Here is a 15,908-nt window from a genome sequence, read left to right as displayed (position 1 = left end):
ATTGAAGAAATAAAACGAAGGACACCGACCAACTTATGGCTATACATTGTTTTGGTGGAGGCTATACTTGGATGGTGGAGGCGCGCAAGGCTTCGCCTCCACCATCGATGCCGCGAGCTGGGGCCCCGTCTCTCGGTCTGGCGTGACGTCACACGGTCACGTGACGCGCAGATGTGTAAGGAGGCGCCACGACCACCGATGGGCCGAAAGTGCGAGCAGTATCGCTTTCGCAATAAAAAGCGGGTGTTCTAGACAACTACATGACACTGCCAAGCGTTGGCACGAAGAGAAAGCGTCCGCTCGGTATACGGTTGTCGCGGATTGCAACAGAGGTGTGCGGGGACTGCACAATATCCAAGTGCTATAGGGACAATACTGTAACCCTGGCAAAGTCATGGAAAGCAGCGAGACTGGAATGGAATGATACGCTCATTTCAGCAGTGCAAACACGTGGCATAATTTGGGATTGCGGTCGCCAGGACTACGAGGACCACTGAAAGAAAGTCCCTTCTGCTCGAATGCATCGAGGAAAAAGATAGACGACACATTGTAGTTAGAAGCCGACCATTCCTGGTCTGCTGGCTGTTTGCATCTGTATTGACCCAGGCGGCGCGCGCAATGCCTGGGGCACCGAGAATGGGAGCCGGTGACAGGCCCATTTCGCACCATATATGGACAATTCTATCCTCTCCGGCTGCAGTACTAAAAACTTGTTCTTGGAGTAGGCTTTAAAACAGGAACGGAAACTGAAGTAAACACGAATCACCACAATCTACTTTTACACAAAGTAAACGTCGCTGTTGGAGAACCACCACAAGACCTTCTGCAGCGCCTGCACTCCGCGGTGTAACCGCTCGCCCAACGTAGCCAGACGGCGCAAAGCCAGCCCGCTAAAGTGCTCGCAGCTCAATGAAATGTGTAGAAATCGTGCGTAAGCGCCTCTATGAAACTTTTTTCGAAGGTGTTTGGTCAGTAACAACAAATATTACAATAAAACCTCTACTTATTATTTTTTTTATTGTCCAGAAACCCACTCGTCTGTCTGGCAACACTGAGAGATCTGCGGCGAGCGTGCGGCGGCGTCCGCCCGGTTTGTCGCTGCGTGAGAGAGAGAGAGAGAGAGAGAGAGAGAGAGAGAGAGAGAGAGAGAGAGAGACAGAGAATAATGCAGAGAAAGGCAGGGAGGTTAACCAGAGGTAGTTCCGGTTGGCTACCCTGCGCAGGGGGAAGGGTTACGGGGGATATGCGTGTAAGCGAAGCCAGCGAACCATCGGCGTCGTCCCGCCGTGTCTATTTGTGCCACGAGATGCTCGCCGTGAAAGAACGCTCCATGCATCCTGGGCTTGAGGCTTACGCTCCTAAAAAAAAAAGGAAGAAAGAACAAAAGGAAAGACAAAGAGAAAAAAGAAGTTCTCGAGATGACGCATGTGCAGCTTTGGTCCCTGAAACTATGACACGATAAATACAAAAAAAAAACGGCGCATCAACATTCTTTATCACGTCAACCATTATAACTCTCGATGCTTGTGAATTCACGATGCTCCCATCTATTGCTCAAATACATTTTCCAGATCTCAAGGTGCTTACGCACTAAAGTACGTCACTTGCCCCTTAAGTGCGTAGCTTGGTCGGTTGTATTCTATTAAAGGTTGTCTTGAAAACGTCACTATACGTTCGAAATTCGAACTAGAGGCGTACTACGTCATAGCAAAAATGTTGAACGAGGGCTGTCACAGAAAATGCTATGACCCGCCACATTAATTCATGTAAACAGCCATCGCTACTTATTCTCGTTGAATTTACCCGACATTCATGCTTTAGCGCTGAACCTTTAACTTCGCGACTCGTAAACATTTCGAACTTTCAGAATGTCGGGCTGAACTCTCAGTCTAAAGAAGTGCTGCGTCATTCTGAAGAGGCTAGATGTGCTAGCCAATCGTGATGCTAAACCTTGTCCAAATGCCGGAGTTTGGAAAAAGATATGAGTTAAACATTAGAAGTTTACGCTAGATACGGATACTTGTCGTTGGACACCAAGAAAAAAAAAAAAGAAAACTCTCGCGGATTCAATGCACATGTTAGAACATATTCGAAGTGAAGCTTAAGATAAGAGCTTAATTAAATGATTTGTAATTAATGGCGATGCACACAACTTAGTGAAGATAGGTGTACGAACAGAAAAGCACGACACGTATCGAGCCACTTTTACGGATTCTCTACCCGTTGTGTCACAGTGGCACCTACCCAATCTCGAAATTGACCAAGGACGGACACACCCGCAGTGGCACGTACAAAATTGCTAAGTCAAAGAGAGTAAATCGAAGAATTCGCGAAATATAATTTTCGGTTTTATTAACAGATCGATGTGCTTTCGATATATTTGCGAACCGACAGTATAGATGCAGCTTTTACGTAGGAAATTATTTTTTCGTAAAGTATATCAGGGCTGTACATACGGGGTCAGCACACAGGGTTTATGTGCTCCAATTCATGGGTGCCGTCATACACACACACACACACACACACTACTCAAGTCGCTTTCAAGTCATGGTTTTTTTGTGTCTGTTTTTTTTCTTTTGTGTTACTCGCGCACTGACCGCTTGACCGGCCGTTCTAATGCCTCAAAAACATGCCGCCAACGACTCCCCCTGAATACTTCATAACCTTTCGCATCCCCAACACGCTCCCAAGCCCCCGTATTTCTTAAAAATTTCATTTTTCTCTTTCTTTTTCTTTCACTCTCCCCCCCCCTTTTTTTTGTCTGTATTGGTGCCGTTCTGGCTTCCCCCACCCCCCTTTTTTCCTTTTTCCCTTTTTTCTGCTTTTATTTTTTTTCTCCCCGCGTGCCCACTCTCACGCTCTTGTCCCCTCGTCTTGGGAATGAAGCTCACAGACGCCGGACGAGACCGCTTGTTTCCTCTGGTAATCTCTCTCTTTAAAACCAGCCGCCATCGACAACACCCGCACGTGAAGTCACTGCACTAACCTTTTAAAACTAACACGCCGAGGATGACGAGGCCGCCTTTGACGAAGATTGGTCCTCCTATCGAAACGTTGGCCAGCCTTTCTGAGGCACCTTATCCCTGTTTACAAACTTTATACCATAGAATGTATACTTAACATTCGAAGTTTATGAAGTAGTAAAGCATGGCAAACAGTATCAAATGCTTTGCGGAAGTCCAAAAATATGCAGTCTATTTGTCCACCCATATCAACTACAGAGGCCATGTCATCATAAAATTCAATTCACGTAGAGTTTGCAGAACGGAATAATTTGCGGATAATGAATACCTTCTTCCGCAAGCGGGATAACCGAAAGTGGACGTGGAGGAGCCCGAACGGCGAGACTAGAAATGAAATAGACTTCATACTCTGCGCTAACCCTGGCATCATACAAGATGTGGACGTGCTCGGCAAGGTGCGCTGCAGTGACCACAGGATGGTAAGAACTCGAATTAGCCTAGACCTGATGAGGGAACGGAAGAAACTGGTACATAAGAAGCCGATCAATGAGTTAGCGGTAAGAGGTAAAATAGAGGAATTCCAGATCAAGCTACAGAACAGGTATTCCGCTTTAACTCAGGAAGAAGACTTTGGTTTGAAGCAATGAACGACAATCTTGTGGGCATCATTAAGGAATGTGCAATGGAAGTCGGTGGTAACTCCATTAGGCAGGATACCAGTAAACTATCGCAGGAGACGAAAGATCTGATCAAGAAACACCAATGTATGAAAGCCTCTAACCCTACAGCTGGAATAGAACTGGCAGAACTTTCGAAGTTAATCAACAAGCTTAAGACAGCTGACATAAGGAAGTATAATATGGATACAATTGAACATGCTCTCAGGAACGGAGGAAGCCTAAAAACAGTGAAGAAGAAACTAGGAATTGGCAGGAATCAGATGTATGCGTTAAGAGACAAAGCCGGCAATATCATTACTAATGTGGATGATATCGTTCAATTGGCTGAGGAGTTCTATAGAGATTTATACAGTACCAGTGGCACCCACGACGATAATGGAAGAGAAAATAGTCTAGAGGAATTCGAAATCCCACAGGTAACGCCGGAAGAAGTAAAGAAAGCCTTGGGAGATATGCAAAGGGGGAAGGCAGCTGGGGAGGATCAGGTAACAGCAGATTTGTTGAAGGATGGTGGGCAGATTGTTCTAGAGAAACTGGCCACCCTGTATACGCAATGCCTCATGACCTTAATTCTTAAAGTGAAAGATTTACTGGCCGCGAACTAGCGATTTCGCCGTGGCGGTGCTTCCAGGAGGCACATGACGTCACAACGCGAGCCTCGCTGCGGATATTTCTCTCTCTCTTGCTCCCTAGTAACTACTGCGCATGTGCCACTAGTAGCACCGAGCCACAGGTGTTCCGCCGCTGCGCAGCGCCGCGCCTTTCCTGCTGCCGCCGCTTGGTATGACGTCACACTGCATTCCTCGTTGTTGCGCTCGCCTCCACTCGCTTCCAAAGCCCCTCAATTTTCCAAGAGTAGCGCTATTTTTAGATCTTTCCGTCACCGCGCTCACCCTGGCGATTCCTCCTCCACGCCTCCTGTCGCCCCAGCCTCCTCCGATCCCCCATTGGTTAATCTGTGTCACGTGGAAGCAGGCGCCGCGCTTTTGTATGTTTTTACTTTCCAGCGTAGAAGGAGGCGCCGCCCTTTTGTCTATTTTTTCTTTCCAGCGCGCTCCGACCGCCATTGTCGGCCCTGCGCGACGAAAGCACGGCAGACGGACTGATCGAGTGCGTTAGCGGAATAGAATGTGTTAGGGCCGAGAACTTAATTGTGATGCTGTGTTGCTGCGCCTTGGGTTGCCGCAACAGACACAGCGACGGCAAAAAGCTTTTTTTTTCTTTGCCATCCGGCGGGCGCAATGCACAAAGAAGAAAAATGTGGATACACAGGATCGGGCGGGCTCACTTCAAGGATTATATGCAATTATATGCAAGTATGCATATAAGTGTGCAAGTGCGCACTTATATATGCATATAAGTGTGCATATAAGTATGCAAATTATATGCAATTATATGCAAGTATTATGCTGAATGGAAATCAGAAATCAATAACTGTACAATTTTAGAAAAAAGGCGATACACGTCCGCAGAATAGTTCCTTTTTTTTTGTAAGGAAGTAGAGAGAAAGGGCTCACACATTGCTCTGCTATACTTGGACTGTCAAGTCTGCTTGAATTACTCGCCAAGCAAGTTGAGCGAGCGGTCTGTGTTTCATGTTTCTACTGTCATCTCTTTCCTAATACACTGCGATCAGCCTGCAGTCCCTTCAGCCTATAGTTTCGATTTAAGGTTTTTCTCTTAAGCGTCCGTTTGAAGGTGCATCACGGAAAATTGTCTCGTGCGTTGCTGACTTCGCCGAAGAGCAAGTCGGTGACAAGGCTGTTTTGGACAGTGAAGCTCGAACGCACGGTTGAGTGTACTTTTGTGTAGGCGAAATGCAAAAAAAAGAAAGAAAAAGAAAGCAAGGGCGCGCTTCATTTAGACGCAGGTTAAAGAGTAAAAAAATTAATCCGCGGTGCCTCCAGTATACGGCGTGCCTGAAAACTATAGCTTGATTTCGGCGCATAAGGCCATGAAATTTTTTTTTAGACTTACCCTAATAGGGAAGCAACGGGACTCACCTGTTCTTTTCAGTCAGCGCTCCTTCTTTCTTGCCTGATGTCACGTTACCTTGTGTAGCGTGCCTTGAAGAGGAAATGGGGAGAGAAGCGTGCTTAGAGGAAACGTACAGAGAAATGGTTATGCTTGATGTTCACTGCGCCGAATTTAACGAGGCTTGTTACATTACAGAAAAGTAAACTACACGACTATATCGAGCAGAGAACGGCTCGCCGCATAATCCTAGTTTCAGTTTAGGGCGTTATACCTCATATATAATTATTTTTTTTAGGCTTAGCGGAAAGCGAACGGGGTTCATGCGGTGCGCCGTCTTTCTTGCCTGGCGTCACGTCATCTTTTGCTTTGCCTACGGGGAGATTCCATCTGAATACATGGACATGGCTCAATCGTTGTGCTTGGTATTGCCTGCACCAAATTGAATGAGGTAAAACTGGACAAACAGGAGAACATGCCTTGGAATAGGTGGTGTCACACTAACGTGCCGGCGCGATACTGCCTCGGCGCAAACTTTTTTTTTTAATGAAGGTTATTTCGCCTTAATTTTTTTTCAAGTGCAGTTAACGTTATTATTTTGCTTAGCACACTTTGCGGACTCGAAGACCAAGCCGGCGGGCATCATAACGAAACAGACAATACAAAGTCAATAAACAATGAACAGCAGCGTTAGCAATACATTTGCAGTAAGCAATTCCAGTCGTGTGTTATACGTGGGAAAAAAAGCACATTTATCTATCTGTGCGTGTTCGTGCAAAGTAAGATACATTGATGGAGTTCAAATGCACTAAAAGATGTATTCATACCACCGAATAAGTGCACATATAGCTTTCAAAGAACCATTGCCTAGTGTACACTGATCAGTTATAGCTCCTTGTCGTCGCTGTTCTAAACCGAAAATTCTAGCGAGTTGAACTTCCACGAATAGGCGCGTATTACAGCGTATTTGGGAAGAGATAACCACAGAAACAAAAGACAAGTCACCGAGCGCCGATTTTTAGCTGGTTTAGTGGCACGGAAAGTACATACTCATAGAGAGAGATTACAAGTTCCAAAGATTTGCTGGCGACATATGCTCGTACACACGCTCATACGCACGTACTGTACAGTATGAAAAAAAAAATGAAAACACAACCAATGCGACCTCAAATGCTTAACACCTGCATACAAAATTTACTTTCTTTGTCTACTAAGGAAATGGGAGGGGGGGGGGCGCTCTCACGCTGCTCTCAGATTCATTCTCAAATCAGCTTCAGGTTAAGCTTCGTTAGGTTAATGTCTAGCTGTCCAGTTGGCTGAGTGACAGCTCTGCTTTTTTTTCCTGTTTCCGAGGTCGTCCCTTTTCTAATGCACCTTGATTCACCCATTAACATATTAGCGTGTATTTCTGATTTAACGTTTTGCCTTTAGCGTGCTTTCGAAAAGGGACCGCGAAAATTGGCTCACGTCTCGCTGGCTTCGCCTAGGAGGTAGTCGGCGACGAGCCTGCCCCTGTTCGCGGAGATCGAATGTAGGGTCCATTGCACTCTCGCGTAGTCCATTCTCGAGGCAGAAAGCGAAGCCGTGCGTCAACAGGATCGCGCCGAGCAGGACGAAGGCGCAGCGTGGCCTCGTGACCTTCGCCATGAGTGACGGACGCCATGTGCTCTGCGCGAAAGGAAATGAATTGGTCTGTACCGGCTGTAGTTTGAATCTCTCACACAATGCACAAAGCCTATAGATAAGTCAGCCCCTAGAAAGAGCTCTAGTTTCTCGGTAAACACGTGATCGTTTGTGGGTTAGCGGGTTGCGGGAGCCGTGGACGGCAGTAGCTAAGCTGGCAGAGACATCTGGTGGCGTTTTATGCAACTACAATGCGATTGGAAAAAAGAAAAAAAACTGTGACCATCCGCGTTCTGCACGAAACAAAAGTCATGAGGGTATTGCAAGTTAACCATTGCCGCACTACCAACGCTTTTTACCAGCAGGTAAACAGTACTTGTAAGTCAGTGCGAGATTAGCCTTGGGTGCTCCCTGGTTAGACTCTGCGTCATCAGAAGTCGGTACCAGTTGATGCCGTGTGCCTTCACGGAAACACTTTTACGGACACTCTGTAACTCACTTGTATTAGAGAGTTTCAGTCTGTCCGTGAACGTTTTAGTTTGCGGAATACCGTGACAGCACTGAGGCAGAGGTGCACAGCAGCTCCTGTGGCAACCGTCTTGCAGCGCCGTCTTGTGAGGCGACGGTGGGGGCGAGCAAGATTGCAAAATCAGGCCGTAAGACACTTGCAAGCTGTAACATAAGCTAGGCGTGAAATATTTGTAACGTGTGAATAAAGGTAACTCTTGTGTTTGGTTACGTCATTTCTGTACCCTTGCGCCCATACACCGTCTTCTGCGCCCACAAGGCGTTTTAGCTGCATTCCTGATGCAGCCTACCCATTATATTCTTTTCTTTTTTTGCAGTATGACGCTACCCAGCAGTTGAAGTCACCGAAGCTGACAAGTGTGTTGTACACTGTAGTCGGCATATTGTATGCTAGAAATCTACTTCTGTTCCCCTCCCTCCCCCAAGAGAAATAAACTATCTGTTTTGCTTTTTTGTAGGTGCACGGCATTTGAAAAACAAAATTCAGTACAGTTTGCATGCGCTTTTCTTGCTTTATGCAATGATTGGTTGTTTGTACTTGCAGTAAGCAAAGTAAAAAAAAAGTTGCAGATGGTTACCATACTTCCTAATGCGAAATTTGAGCGCAGCTCGATGCGTGCTTTCATTGTGCGATATATTGAGGCAAAGAATTCGGGACCGAAATCACCGCACCGACTGGCAGTGAGCCAGTGCCGTCAGCACCTTCGTAGAGGAAGGGCAGTATGGGAACGCTGGCCTGACGAGCGGTATCGGAGCCAGCTGTGGAAGACAACAACGACGACGAACGCTCTCGCACGGTTACGTCGAGGAAAGCTGATGCTGAACCCAGGAATGAGAGCCTAAAGCCTGGGATACATGGAACGGAAAACCCGCGTTGAACGCTCCCCCCTCGGCTACAGTGTATTATAATGGGTACTAGTACACTGTACCTCGGCGTTCAAAAATTTGACTCCCGCCGGCTACCCCCGGTCGCGTATTTCCAATTGCTAGTAGATACAACGGGGCGTGGAACTTGGGGAGACGACGGACGTTTGCGCGCATGCTCGAGTAAGAGCGGGTGCGAGAGAGGTAATGTGGCGACTTTTGCTCCTTGAATATACGACTCTGCCTAGGCACTACGGAGGAGTTTCTTAGCGCGTGTTGTATGCGCTTGTCCCTAGGCGCGCCGGCAGAAGTCGCCAGGCGCGGTAGTGCTGAACCTAGCATCGTAATCTGGCGGCTCGGCGCAATTATATTTATTCAATCGTGTTGTTTGCTAATTAAAACAATGTGTCACTATTTCGCATTATTGGCGGCCCCTATAAACTCGACCCCCCGCCGCCATGCCGGCACGCCTAGGGACAAACGCACGCTACAAGCGCAAGGCAACTTCTCCACCATAGTACCTAGGCAGAGTCACATATCCAAGGAGCAAAGGCCCCCAGACTTTCTCTCTCGCACCCGCTCTTACTCGTGCCTGCGCAGAAACGTCGAACGCCGTCAAAAGCGCCCCGCCCCGCTGTACTTACTAGCAATTGTAAAAACGCTACCAGGTCCGGACGTGCATTTGAGGGGTCGCCAGCAGTCTGTGCACAGGCGCGAGTAAGAGCGGCCGCGAGAGAGAAAGTTACGGTCGAGGTTTCTGAGCGCGTGTTGTAGCATTTGTCCCCTAGACATGCCGGAATTACGGAGTGGGGTCGAGTTTGTTTACGCTCCGCCGCTGTCTGCCCGCGCGTTGAGGCAGTGGGCCCCGGACGGACGCCCCGTTTGGTGATCGCTGTGTGTGAATGGGCAAGGTTCTGACTGGTGTTGTATAAGTCGCGGGTCGCTTATTTCGTCGCGAAGATAGATTGCATTCTTCAAAAGCACTGATCCAGGAGGGCACATGTAAGCGGTAAACGGAGGCGCCAGGAGAGCACCTGAGGTTAAATAAAGCAGGCGGCGCAGGCTCCAGGGCACCCAAGGGGTAGCGGGGGGTCAAAGCTGGAAGCAGGGCGGCCCGTAGGTTGGGGCCGCGGAGGCCTAAGTCTGCAGGATGTGTTTGCATAAAAAATTGGCTGTCCGCGACATCTTATACACCCATGGCACCCACAGGCCTGGGCGAGCCAACACCGACAGAATAGTCCGGGTTCTAGCTTTGGTGTCCTGGAGGCGCCGCCATTAATATGAAATAATGACACGTTACAATTAGGAAAAAAGACGATTGAATAAATATAATTACGTCCAGCCGCCAATTTGTGACGCTAAGTTCAGCACTACCGCGCCCAGTGTCTTCTGCAACACCAGTCAAAACTTTGACTCTGAAGGTACGTCGGAGAGGCTTTCTCGCGCCTGCGGCGCCGGTGCTCAGTTAGTCATCGTCACCGGCGGCCTTTCAGCCACTTGCGTTCGAACGCGGTTGTTAAGGCGCTCTGCCTTATAGATTCGCTACTGCTTTCACACAAACATCTGTGATGTTATTTACAAGGTACTTCGACTTTGTTCTTCAACTCAGGGCAGGGAAGTATTGGCGAGGTTAGGCTTTCCCCAGAGACCCCAGTATTGCGGAGAGGAAACGGCACAGATAGACCGCAATATTCGATCGCACATCGCGGTGGCCCCAATTCCCCAAAACATGCACCCCAAGTACCATCCCGGACGACGCAGAGCAAGGGCAAAGACCCTTCACAAACGTTTCGGCATGGGACCGGGGGTGTATTATACGGATGCCAGTCGAGCCAGCTCAACACTTTCACCATAGTTTCTACATGCAACAACAACATAACAACGGCATCCTTCAAAACCGCCTCGGCATGCGTGGCAGAGGCTGCAGCCATCGCCTTGGCCATTCAGGACGCCGAGCGCCAAACCAATTCGGCTGTCATATTATCCGACTCACAAGCGGCTTGCCGCCTGTTTTTACAAGGAACGGCACCCAAATCAGTAATCAAAATTTTAGGCACTCAACTAGAGGGGCACCACACTCACTATCGTCTGGTGTCCGGCACACGAGCGACTGGCAGGAAACGCTAGGGCAGACCGTATTGCTCGAGGTTTGAACGTCCGAGCGACGGCATGGCCTAGCGATGACCTTTCACCGAATTCTCGTCACATCCTCCTTCAGCAAAGGCAGGAGCGGAGACGTTTTGGACATCCTCACTCCGATTTAAACAGCCAACAGGAGAGGGACTGGCGTCGTATTCAGACGAATACATACCCCAACCTGCACCACCTACACAGAATACACCCCACGAGGTTCACTGACGAATGCCCGTGGTGCACAGACACACCCACACTAAAACACATCACATGGGAGTGCCCCAGGAGGCCTCCGCACATAGACAGTCCCATATTACACGAACATCCACTAATGAGGAATAGGCAGTGGGAGGCATGGCTTGCGGACGAGGGTCGGGAGAGCCAGTTGGCTCTTCTGGACCAAGCCCAGCGAGCCGCTCGTGCCAGTGGGGCCCTTGAATAGGGGCTCCAACCATCGTGCCTTATTTTATTTACATTAATAAAGTTTTACTCTCTCTCGCCGTAAGGCGCGAGAAAGTCATGATCCGCCACGACTGACTTAGCACGAGCGTCGCAGATGCGAGACAGTCCGTCCGGCACACCGGTCGCCAAATCAGGCGTCAGTGCCCACTGCTTCACCTGTTTTACAGCTCAAGTCATACCACGAAATCACTTCAAATCATAGATTATCACCAAGAATTTTTCCTCGTCCTCACCCAGAGCTCAAAAAAGCCCAGGCCGTCACTTACAGACAGTTGCAGACTAGGACATACATCACACCAACAACACTAAGCAGGATCAATCCTGACCTTCCTACTGAATGCCCACAATGCGGCCACGAATACAACTTCGAACACATGCTCTGGCTGTGCCCTGCCAACGCGAGCACGGACTTTCTCGACCAGTCTTCCTGGGACTCAGCGCTCAGAAGCACAGAGCTCATCGCTCAGCTCAAGGCTGTCCAGAGGGCCCGGGCAGTCGCCGAAGGACTCTGTCTACCGGCCCCGACCTGGGTGGAGCCGCCGGATTGATTTCCCCTCAGGACCTAAATAAAGTTCTAACTCACTCACTCACAGCGCCGGCAGCCGACGTCCGAGTGCAAACAAACTCGAGCCCACCACGGGGTACCGGCACGCCTAGGGACAAATGCCTACAACACACGCTGAGAAACCTCCTTCGTAGTGCCTAGGCAGAGGCATATATTCAAGAAGAAAAGCCCCCAAATTTTTTCTCTTGCGCCCGCTCTTACTCGCGCATGCGCACAAACGGCTGGCGATCCCTCAAATGAACGTCTCGTGATGCCCGGCGATCAACACCGGCGGAAATGGCGGGAGTGCCCCTCGCGCTCACCAGGCGTCGCGACGATTGATCTCCCACCGACTTACGGCAGCCGCCGAAAGTTTTTGTGTGTTTTTCCTTTTTAGCTGGTGCCTCCTTAAGGCTAAACACCATGAGCGCGATTGTGTGCGCGACAGCGACGAGCGACGGCTTCGAGCGACGGATCGGGCCGTCGCGTGAACAGATCGCTCGGTCTTATCGCGCGATCGCTCGGTTCTGCAAATCTAGAATTCGTCGCTCGTCGCCCGGAAGTGCTATGAGCGACTAGCCAATAGCGCGAAGCCGGAACTGGATGTACATAACTCAAGTACTTCCGATTCTCGCACGGAACAAGCAAACGATTGAATTTTTATACGTGCAAAGATAAGAACCTACTGCAAGACTTTCAGAAGTATGTTATACTGCTTTTTACAGTAAAATACATTAACTTAAGTTAATAAAGCACGCGTCACGCTAGTTTCGGCGCCTATATTGCTGCCCTCATACCGTCAACACTGGGGAGACGTCGCTCGAAGCCGTCGCTCGCATGGGGTACGACTTGTAGGCGACGAGCGAACGCGACAGTCATCTCCATCGCGTCGCTTGTCGCTGTCGCGTGCAAGATCGCTTGCAGAATGTGAGCGTTTTCGCTTGTTTGGCCGCGCACTTTTGGTCTCTGTGCGCGTGAAAGGGACACCATCGATCGTTACAGCCCAGTATTGAACGTTTGAGAGCAACAAAATAAGAGTACAAATTTGTGTATACTCATTTTTCGTGTAGAAACTTAAGTGTCGTGCTCACGGAACAGATAATTATAAATGCGGCACAGTTTTTTTTACCAACCCATTGAAAAATTACCGTGAAATATCCTGCTTGAAGCCTTTGTTCTGCGTAAGTGTTGATTATTACTCGAAATGCAAAAAAAAAAAATAGGTGACAGCAAAGGTAAACTTTGCTGATATTTACAGCGTTAAATTGCAGTAAACCTGGCGGACTCCAATAAGTACATAACGGAAGTCTAAAGAAAAAAAAAATTGATGCCGATGTCCTCAATAACATTTCCTCGTTTTAAGAGATTAACTTTCGTCGGCTGTGATGGGGTATTAAACTCCTTGAATCTACTGGTGACGTCACTAGAACCGTCGCGTGGGTGCTATGAGCTCGCATTGGCTAATCTGAACTAATATTTCGTCTTTTCGCAGCTCTTGGCGGTGCTCTATCACACAGGTTGCGCTCTTTTCTTTTCCAAGTAACAGGCTTCCATTCATACTCTGGCACATCGGGGAAGATTGTTAATGGCACTGCATTGTTTGTCGACTGAGGCGCATCGCCTGACATTTCGACTGGCTATAGCCCGCTTCGAAGTGCCGCTCGCAGATTACAGTGGCATTATCCATATATTTGTCACCACCTTTGATGTATCGGCCCCATTGTTGCAGTATCTCGTTTTTAGGGCTGCGAAAAAGACTATGTCGTTGTGCAAGATTCGTGCTCAGGCACCGCTCCTGCCGCTGCCCGCAGAATGAAAATATCTTGCACTGATCGTGTCTGAGAAGACAAAGCGCTCAATGCGTAAGGGGACGCATAGAAACAACCCACTATTATTAATACGATCGCTGCCGAGAGTTATTTCCAAAAATGGCAGATAACAAGAAGGAGAAAAGAAATTAAGCGTACGAAAGGAAATAAAAAATACAAATGCGTGCACTAAATGTATCCTGAAAGCGAGATACCAATCAATTGCGAGAAGTGTAATGGCATCGTTACTCTGGATCACATGCTTTGGCAGTGTCCTGTGACTTTCACAGACTGTGACATGGAGAGAGAGTGGTGGCGGCGAGTCCTACACAGTGGAGTTCTTTTCGATCAAGTACAGGCCGTCCAGAAGGCCCATGATACAACGGTAAGGTTAAACCATACTGTCCCGACGTGGGAGCCGCCTGCGTCAACCTAAGGGTTGATCTTCAGGACATTAAATAAAGTTCATCATACCATACCATACTAAATAAAGTAACCTTTATAAATTACTTACTTCCGCGTTGCAGCTTGCACGTGCTGTTGCCGGCGTCAGTATAGAAAAGGCAACGCTTGAAAAGATAGTACACAAAGGGACAACTGAAACTACTACGCAAAAAGCTTAACGAAATCCAGAAGGGCATACACGGCAAGCTGTATGCCCTGAGGTGAGCGGCAGACGAAACTAATGAGACACATACGGTGACGGCACCGGTGAGCGTCCTAGGAGCGCACATGTGGCGATAGCGAAGGATTGTGCTTCCACGTGAACTGCCGAAAGGCGTCGGAATAGTTTCCAGAAAAATTGGCTGAAATTGGCTTAGCTTGGTTAAGTCTGGAAGATTGCGAAAGCAATACCCTTGGCTGCGCCTTGGTTCGGCTGATGGTGTGGACATGGTTGCCCTTTGTTAAACTTATGGCTATACATTGTTTTGGTGGAGGCTATACTTGGATGGTGGAGGCGCGCAAGGCTTCGCCTCCACCATCGATGCCGCGAGCTGGGGCCCCGTCTCTCGGTCTGGCGTGACGTCACACGGTCACGTGACGCGCAGCTGTGTAATGAGGCGCCACGACCACCGATGGGCCGAAAGTGCGAGCAGTATTGCTTTCGCAATAAAAAGCGGGTGTTCTAGACAACTACATGACACTGCCCAGCGTTGGCACGAAGAGAAAGCGTCCGCTCGGTATACGGTTGTCGCGGATTGCTACAGAGGTGCGCGGAGACTGCACAATATCCAAGTGCTATAGGGGCAATGCTATAACCATGGCAAAATCATGGAAAGCAGCGAGACTGGAATGGAATGATAAGCTCATTTCAGCAGTGCAAACACGAGGCATGATTTGGGATTGCGGTCGCCAGGACTACGAGGACCACCGAAAGAAAGTCCCTTCTGCTCGAATGCATCGAGGAAAAAGATGGTCGACACATTGTAGTTAGAAGCCGACCATTCCTGGTCTGCTGGCTGTTTGCATCTGTGTTGACCCAGGCGGCGCGCGCAATGCCTGGGGCACCGAGAATAGGAGCCGGTGACAGGCCCATTTCGCACCAAATATGGACAATTCTATCCTCTCCGGCCGCAGTACTAAAAGCTTGCTCTTGGAGTAGGCTTTAAAACAGGAACGGAAACTGAAGTAAACACGAATCACCACAATCTACTTTTACACAAAGTAAACGTCGCCGTTGGAGAACCACAAGACCTTCTGCAACGCCTGCACACCGCGGTGCAACAGCTCGCCCAACGCAGCCAGACGGCGCAAAGCCAGCCCGCTAAAATGCTCGCAGCTCAATGAAATGTGTAGAAATCGTTCGTAAGCGCCTGTGTGAAACTTTTTTCGAAGTTGTTTGGTCAGTAACAACAAATAATGCAATAAAAACCCTACTTATACTTTTTAAAATTTTTGTTATCCAGAAACCCATCCGTGAAGTCTGGCAACACTGAGAGATTTGCGGCGAGCGCGCGGCGGCGTCCGCCCGGTTTGTCGCTGCGTGTAAGAGAGAGAGAGAGAGAGAGAACGCAGAGAAAGGCAGGGAGGTTAACCAGAGGTAGTTCCGGTTGGCTACCCTGCGCAGGGGGAAGGGTTACGGGGGATATGCGTGTAAGCGAAGCCAGCGAACCATCGGCGTCGTCCCGCCGTGTCTATTTGTGCCACGAGATGCTCGCCGTGAAAGAACGCTCCATGCATCCTGGGCTTGAGACTTGCGCTCCTTTAAAACAAAAAAGGAAGAAAGAACAAAAGGAAAGACAAAGAGAAAAAAGAACTTCTCGAGATGACGCATGTTCAGCTTTGGTCCCTGAAACCGTGACACGATAAATAAAAGATAAAAAACGGC

General features: G+C 48.8%; 1 protein-coding gene across 6 annotated transcripts in view; it reads right to left on the bottom strand.

The window, feature by feature from the left end:
• LOC135917950 (alpha-(1,3)-fucosyltransferase 7-like) overlaps positions 1-15,908 on the bottom strand; it is a 171,547-nt gene that overhangs the window by 32,639 nt on the left and 123,000 nt on the right. For 2 of the 6 annotated variants that reach the window (XM_070525859.1, XM_065451593.1), the window contains 2 exons: positions 7,085-7,285; positions 5,647-5,709 (listed from right to left, as the gene is read on the bottom strand). The gene's annotated coding sequence lies outside the window, so the exon portion shown is untranslated. Of the gene's footprint in view, positions 1-1,268; positions 1,359-5,646; positions 5,710-7,084; positions 7,286-15,908 lie in introns of all 6 variants that reach the window. The other 4 variants (XM_070525860.1, XM_065451590.1, XM_065451589.1 and 1 more) reach the window with 3 other exon arrangements.

This window comes from Dermacentor albipictus, chromosome 9 (genome assembly GCF_038994185.2).
Source record: "Dermacentor albipictus isolate Rhodes 1998 colony chromosome 9, USDA_Dalb.pri_finalv2, whole genome shotgun sequence".
Lineage (NCBI taxonomy): Eukaryota > Metazoa > Arthropoda > Arachnida > Ixodida > Ixodidae > Dermacentor > Dermacentor albipictus.
The sequence above is the reverse complement of the archived record's forward strand: the minus strand, read 5'-3'. Positions and strand labels throughout refer to the sequence as shown.